At 39.9% G+C, this 8,293-nt stretch overlaps 1 pseudogene; it reads right to left on the bottom strand.

The window, feature by feature from the left end:
• Positions 1-3,279: 3,279 nt before the first annotated feature.
• LOC106697334 lies at positions 3,280-3,801 on the bottom strand (annotated as a pseudogene).
• Between the last annotated feature and the right edge of the window lie 4,492 nt (positions 3,802-8,293).

Below are 8,293 nucleotides of genomic sequence, written 5' to 3'. Positions count from 1 at the left end.
ATAAAACAGCTAAAATAAAAAAAAATCGCCGAAACCGGTTTGGCTCAGTGGATAGAGTGTCGGCCTGCGGACTGAAAGGTCCTGGGTTCGATTCCGGTCAAGGGCATGTACCTGGGTTGTGGGCACATCCCTAGTAGGAGATGTGCAGGAGGCAGCTGATCGATGTTTCTCTCTCATCAATCTTTCTAACTCTCTATCTCTCTCCCTTCCTCTCTGTAAAAAATCAATAAAATATATTAAAAAAAATCCTTACCCTGTTGAAGCTATATTCTAGTAAAGCCATGAAACTATATGAGAACATTAAGAAAGTAAGTAGGTAGAAAAGAGAGAATAATAATATTGAATGTCAACTGTAATTGCAAAATAAAATTTTTTTAAAAAAAGAGAAAGGAGGTCTATGGACTGAGCCTTGGGTACTTTAATGTGTAGATATTGAGAAGGAACATCTAGTGAGTTAAGAAGAAAACCCAGAAGAGTATAGTGTCTGAGAAGCTAAGTAAAGAAAGTATTTTAAAGAGAGTGTTTTACCTATGGTCAGGTGCTGTTGATAGGTCAGGTGAGATGAGGACAAAAATTTAAAAACTGTATTTAGCATTTTGAGGCCATTCATAATCTTGAATAGAGTGGTTTCAGTGGTGTAGAGGCAAAAGCCTGTTTGGAATGGCTCAAGAGCAGCTGACAGGAGAAAGTTGGGAGACAACTCACACAGACAGCTCTGTCAGGGAGTTTTGCTCTAAGGGGATCAGAGAAATGCTGTGGTTCCTAGAGTTGGATGTGAAGGCAAGAAAGGATTTTTTTTTTTAGATGGGAGAAATTACAGTATGTTTGCATGTTGATGGGAATGATACAGCAACTGTATATAAAACACTCATTAGCAGAATTAGTGTCATTAACGTTGATTCTGGAAAAGATGGTAAATGTAATATATTTTAATGTATTAATAATATCTTACAGTAATAGAGTAATAATTCCCTTTTCATAAGATTGCTAGGAGGATTCAATTACTTAACAAATGTAAAATGCTTAAAATGTGAGTGGGAGTATTAAATGCTTGTCATTTGCTATTAAATTGTAAGCCTTGGGTAAATAATATCTAATTAAATGTCTATAGTAAGTTTCTTCTAGAGCAGTTTATAGGTTTATAAAATCTAGACTGTTAGCTTCTGTAGGAGGGGGGTTATATGTTGTTTAACTTTGTACACCCAGAAACTCACTTTGTCAAATAATGAGTGAAATAAAACTGGTAACCATGAAAAAAAAAATCATTTTGCCATATATGGGTGTATTTCTGGGCCCTCTGTTCTGTTCCAATGGTTTATATGGCTGTTCTTATGCCAGTTCCATACTATTTTGATTACGGTAGCTTTGTAATATGTCTTGAAATCAGAAAGTATGAAGCCTCCATCTTTGTTCTAATTTCTCAAGATTATTTGGCTATTTTGGGTCCTTTGTGGTTCCACATGAATTTTAGGATTTTTTTTTCTATTTTTGCCATTAGGATTTTGATAGGGCTTGCATTGAACATGCAGATGGCTTTGGGTAGTGTGGATATTTTAATAATATTAAGTTCAAACCCATGAACTTGGGATCTCTTCTTTTTTGCCTCATTAGTTTATTGCTAAGTATTTTATTCTTATTTATGTTGTAATGAGATTGTTTTCTTAATTTAATTTCAGATGGTTAACGTATAAAAACATTACTGATTTTTGTATGCTGATATTAACTGCTGCACATTTTTTAGCAGTTTTAAAAATAGTTTATATTTTTTATCACCTGCTTGTAAAAGAAAATTTTTTCTTAATAGTGATTATAAGAATTTGAAGAGATTATTAGGTAAAAGATCTTATACATGTAGTTATTTCAAGCATAAAAAATTTGATAATGAAGATTTACTCAGAAACACAGTTATAGTCTCACATTATAATTTGTGAAAATAATTTTGAAAGTTTTCTATACATTGTAAATTTATAATCTCATAATATGTTCTAATTTTTATATTGTAATTATGTATTGAGTAGATCTGAACATTCGAATGACCAGAAGAACTTAGAAAATGCATGTGCTTCAGCTTCACCTCAGACCACTGAGTCAGAATATCTGAGCCATGGGATCTGGACACCCTATTTTTTCAAATAGAACCACTGCTTGAGGTGGTATCCTTCCCTCTCCTTCCATGTGGCAACACGCTTCCTTGTTCAGTTTTCCAATAAAGACTACACAGTGACATTGGTTTAGGGCAGTGGTCGGCAAACTCTTTAGTCAACAGAGCCAAATATCAACAGTACAACGATTGAAATTTCTTTTGAGAACCAAATTTTTTAAACTTAAACTATATAGGTAGGTACATTGTTATTAACTTAATTAGGGTACTCCTAAGGCTTAGGAAGAGCCACACTCAAGGGGCCAAAGAGCCGCATGTGGCTCACGAGCCGCAGTTTGCCAACCACTGGTTTAGGGTAACAGAGTATTATCTGCATTATATCCAATGCCTTGGGACTTGGTTGGATTGAAAACCTTCTTTTAAGTGATGCAAGTTGCATAATACTGGTGAATCCTGATGACCTAAGAGTGGTTTTTAACCCTGGCTGTACATTAGAATCACCTAGAGAGCTTAAAAAAGAATAAAACAAACAAACAAAATGCCAGGGCTTTACCCAGACCTATTAAATTAGAATCTCCAGAGATGGGGCCCATATACTGTCTATTTTATCTAAAGCTTCTCAGGTTATTTTAATGAGTATCCAAATCTGGGCACAATTGGATTAAAGGAAAAGTGCAGAATTTGACTTTCAATTACTTCCCTGCTCTTATTTCTCGAGTCACACTGGTCTTCTGAATGTTCATACAGGTTCCTAACTTTAAGTCTGTGGTTCTCATTGATTGCACAGCTACCTGTTCTGCCTTCTTCCATATGCTATCTCAACCTTTATCACCCAGCTAATGCCTTACTTTGTATGCAGAGCCTCCCTTTACCACTCCAGCTTTAAGTGACTGCTTCTCCTGTAATTTCCTCTAATTTTAACATACACACCCATCAGTGAGAGCAGGAACAATCCATCTTTATGTCCCATTGCAAGCAGTGTCTATGTACAGCAGTTTTGTTTTTTTTTTCTTTTTCTGCAAAAAGCTTTGTTGTTTCCATTTGGTCCAATGCATGGGAGAGGGCTTCAGGGTGGTTAAAGAATGGCCAGTAGTGTCAGGGAGAGGCTCAGGTAAAAGCCAGACACCAGGGGGATGCAGAGGGACCCCCCCACAAAGGCCTCTGGGCTCCAAAGGCTCCTAGTCGTGCTTGAGGGTGAACCTTTCAAAGAGATACTTGCCCAGCCCAGCCTGGGGGCCGGCCAGCCTGTGGTGGTGAGTCAGGTGTCACCCATCTTCTTGAAGAGTTTCACCTGTTCATCCAGGAAGTGGTTCTCCCGGAAGTCACAGGAATGGGGGTCTGCACAGGTAGAACCCAGGGCATGAAGCTCCAAAAAGACCTGTTTCAAGTTCTTTTCCAAGGCCAGGGTGGCTTCCATGGCGGCCTGAGTTTTGCCCACTCACCTTGGAGAGGCTTCAGCACGTCCTAGAAGAGAATGCGGCCACCGCGCTGGTTTTGCAACTTTAAGAGACGCTCAGCGCCCTTGCGCTTCTCCGACAACTCGAGGAAGAAATGACTCCCGCCCTCGACAGCCACATCCTCAGGGTCAAAATAGAAGCCCAGAGAGAGGTAGGTGTGGGAGGCCCGCAGAGGCAGGTTGGCCAGGGGTTGACCATAGCCTCCACCTCGGTGGAATAGTTCTGACGAATTTGGGAGCTCATGGTTATTCGGCAATAAGGAGTTAAGGTAGGAAAAATATAAAATGGTATGTTGGCTGGTCCCGGAGGTGGTTCTGAAGGTGGTAACTGGACAAGAGGCTGGAGAGCAGCCAGAGGCTGGAAGAAGGGGCGTCCCTGAATCTGTTCCGTCCAAACACTGTTGAAGCAAGAGACAGATCCAGGACCGCCCAGGGCACTCCCACCGTTAGGAAACACTTGCTGCTACGGATTGTGCTTTCTTTAGGGAGGAGGGTGAACAGATTCCACTCTGTGGAGGCAGTAAGGGACCTCAGTATCTTATTCATATCTATTTCCTTCTTTCTATTTGTGGCAACTTTAGAGTGAAGGTGAGAGTATAGGCTACTGCAGAGAGATCCTGTATTGGTAGGGATTTCTATTTTACCATCCTATTCCACTTCCATGCCATGAAGAGATGTTAGATGTTAGAATATCAGGTGCAATGTTCGTTGTAATGACAAATATCTTTTAAAAAAATATATATATTTTTATTGATTTCATAGAGGAAAGGAGAGGGAGAGATAGAAACATCAATAATGAGAGAGAATCATTGATAGGCTGCCTCCTGCATGTTCCCTCCTGGGGAATGAGCCCCCACCCTGGCATATGCCCTGACCAGGGCTTGTTTGCTAGCTTAGTACCTAAAACTTTTAACGCTTGGGTTTAAAGGGTAATAGAATAGTAGTTTTTAATAAAGTGTTTCTATTTTAAACTCATTTTGATTTATTAGTGAAACACTTTAGCTCAATTGCACAGGCTAAGCACATTTAGAAAAATGAAACTTTTACCTGAAATAAAAAACTGTAATCTTTGCAAATGTTTATAATCCATATTCATGCAAACACAAAAGTATAAATATAAGGCACATGCACATTTGATATGTGTTGCTAATGCATATGCAGACCCTTGTAACATGTCCATTTCAACACTAAATATTTAAATTCTCTGTAAGGATGCTAACAAGTTGTTAATTCATGGTAATTACATTCTACTTTAAAACCTTACAACAGATCCAAGTATAACTACTACATAATTTTCAGTATGGATATTGAAGCCTCAAGTTAAAAATTGGAAAATCCCTGTGTAAGTATATGGCTTTTGGTATCTACACACCCTGATAGTGGCTGAAGGAGGGCTTGGTTCATTTTGTACATTTATGAATTATTTACCTGTTCTGCTGGAGTTCCTGAATTTGCATTCATATATTCAAGTAATATTTCATTTTATGAGCATTTGCCCATGGCTGAGAAATAATGGAGTCTAATGAAAACAAAACCAAGTTATTGGTCTTTGCTTTACAATGCTCCTTTCCATTTGTGGCATCTTTAGAGTTAGAGTTAGAAAATTGTCATTTTTAACCTCTAGATCAGCGGTTCTCAACCTGTGGGTTGTGACCCCTTTGGGGATCGAACGACCCTTTCACAGGGGTCGCCTAAGACCATCAGAAAACACATATATAGTTACATATTGTTTTTGTGATTAATCACTATGCTTTAATTATGTTCAATTTGTAACAAAATTGGGGATCACCACAACATGAGGAACTGTATTAAAGGGTCACAGCATTAGGAAGGTTGAGAACCACTGCTCTAGATCTCTTGGTGATCTCCCTCCCTCCCTCCCTCCCTCCCTCGCTCCCTTTTATTTCTTTCTCTCAATTTCTCTCTTAAATTCTGGGCCTGTGACCTAGACACAATACGTATTATTCCAAAAAAACTTTAAAAGAAATGTACACAGAGCTATATTGAAAATATAAGCAAAACAAAGCCACACCCATCTTCTGATGCTATCATTGGCTTGTATAAAGAAAATCAGTAGTTTTTGGCCTCTCATTATTCTTTCTACATTTGGAGAACCATTCTTCTTCTCCCATGGTGCATTGTCCTGGTGAGAATGTCAACAAGGTACTCTGCCACCCCCACCAGATGAGAAGACAGCTCACTTTACTCCAATCCCCATCTTATGCTTGGGTATTTGAATATTGAGTGGAATGATGGAGGGATGAAAAATGGAGCTGACTTATTGCATAGGTAGTGCCTAAAGAGACCAACTACTGCTTAGACTCCGAGGCAATGATTTCTAATGTTTTGTTCCTAATGTTTTCCTTAGACTTTATATTTTTTTCTCATATTTTTTCAATACACTTCTCTCCCCACCCCAAGAGTATTGAACATACTCACTGTGTTCAATCCATGAACCCGAATAGAACTTGGAATTTCTGAGATAATTATAGATTCATAGAGATTTTATATCTAGAGTACACCCAAGAGATAATTTATTTCTGCCTTCTCATTTCACAGATAAAGAAATAAAAGCCCATAAAGGATAGCTGACTTGTTCAAGGTCATATCGATAATTGGTGATAAAACAAGAAAGAGAATTAAATTTCTTTTATACCACCAGTGTGTACTGTTGGAGTTAGAGTCATAGATTTTATAGATATGAGAACATTTAAAGGTGAATCTGGTTTATTTACCCAATTTAGAAAATGCATTATTACTATCTTATAGGTGAGCCGAGACTCCAAGCACTTGTGACTTGCTTGGTTTTATTTTAAAGTCCATGCCCATTCAGAGTTGCCTTTGGGGAACTCTCTCTCTCCCAAGCTCTCAGCCCAGGTGGTTCCAATGGGGCTGATCCTACTCCCAGGGGCAGGTATGTGAGTCAGGTTGGGCTAAGCAAAGCACTGCATTGCTCTGGCCACAGTAATTGGTGATCATATCGCTAAAGCTATGACATGGAAGTCAATGAACATCAGCCCTGAGACGGCTGCTAGAACTACTGGGAAAGACTTCTTCTTCCACAGGTCTGTAAGTCAGTGTCCCCGAGGAGAAAGAGATGACATTCAAATTTGGTGATTCAGGAAAGTTTTGTTTACAAAGGGACTTTTAACAATAGTACTAGAAAAGATACTTCAGTATCCTCAGGCTAGTGTGAGTGGATGAGCCATATCCCCCAGTCAAAAGGATGAGGGGAAAGAACAGTTATAAGTTGAGAGAGAGAGAGAGAGAGAGAGAGAGAGAGAGAGAGAGAGAGAGAGACAGAGAGAGACAGAGAGACTCTTGTAGAACAGACCACTTTGGTCATGGGATACAGACAATCCAAGGAGACCTCTTAGGGAGGAAGCCAGCTGAATGAATACCTTGCTCTTATTCTTTTTCCTCTCTCTTCCTGTCATGGCTTACTATTGGCCAAATCTAGCCGAAAGTTGAAGGCACAGGAATCTTTTGATACAGTCCATATAAGACCGCTTTATATGGTCTTATACTTCCAGAGTACAGAACAAGTTGGATAAGGGTGGAGATTGGGTATGAAGAGGCAAATGGAAGATATCCAGTGTAACTGAAGATACTAAGTTAAGATGATTATTTTCAGGAAACTCCCCCCCCTCCCAGCTTTATTGAGGTATAATTCACAAATAAAATTGTAAGATATTTAAAGTGTACATGTGGTAATGTGGTATATGTATACATTGTGAAAGAATTCCCCACCATTGAGTTAATTACTAGATCCATCACCTTACATAATTATCCCTTTTTTTATTTTGGTGAAAACATTTACGTTCTGCTTTTTTTAAAAAAATATATTTTATTGATTTTCCACAGAGAGGAAGGGAGAGAGATAGAGAGTCAGAAACAACAACGAGAGAGAAACATCGATCAGCTGCCTCCTGCACATCCCCCACTGGGGATGTGCCCACAACCCAGGTACATGCCCTTGACTGGAATTGAACCTGGGACCCCTCATCTGCAGGCCGACGCTCCATCCACTGAGCCAAACTGGTTTCGGCTACGTTCTGCTTTTTTTTTTTTTTTTTACCAAATTTCAATTGTATGATTCAGTGTTATCCACTATAATCAATATGTTATGTATTAAATCCTTAGGCCTCATTCATCTTATAACTGAGAGTTTGCACCTTTTTACCAACCTTTCTCAGTCCCTGGCAACCACTTTTCCACTCTGTTCCTATAAATTTGCTTAAAAATGTTTCACATAGAAGGCAGTATCTGTCTTTCTCTGTTGGGCCTATTTCACTTACCATAGTACACTTTACATGCATCCATGTTGTCAAAAATTACAGGATTTTATTCTTTTTAAGGCTGGATAATATTCCATTATAGATGTGTGTAAATATATATATACTAGAGGCCCGGTGCACAAAAATTTGTGCACTCCGGGGGCGGGGGGAGGGGGGTCCCCCAGCCCGGCCTGTGCCCTCTCGCAGTCTGGGACCCCTCGGGAGATAATGACCTGCTGGCTTAGGCCTGCTCCCGGGTGGCAGAGGGCACGCCCAATCCCTAGGTGCAGCCCCTGGTCAGGCTCAGAGCAGGGCCGATTGGGGAGTTGGGGCGCCGCCCCATCATGCACAGAGCAGGGTGGATCGGGAGGTTGCTATGCCACCCTCAGTCACACTCAGGGTAGGGCCGATTGGGGGGTTGGGGCACCGCCCCCTGTCACACTCAAGGCAGGGTCTATG

Source organism: Myotis lucifugus, unplaced genomic scaffold (assembly GCF_000147115.1).
Source record: "Myotis lucifugus unplaced genomic scaffold, Myoluc2.0 scaffold_63, whole genome shotgun sequence".
Taxonomy (NCBI): Eukaryota; Metazoa; Chordata; class Mammalia; order Chiroptera; family Vespertilionidae; genus Myotis; species Myotis lucifugus.
The sequence above is the reverse complement of the archived record's forward strand: the minus strand, read 5'-3'. Positions and strand labels throughout refer to the sequence as shown.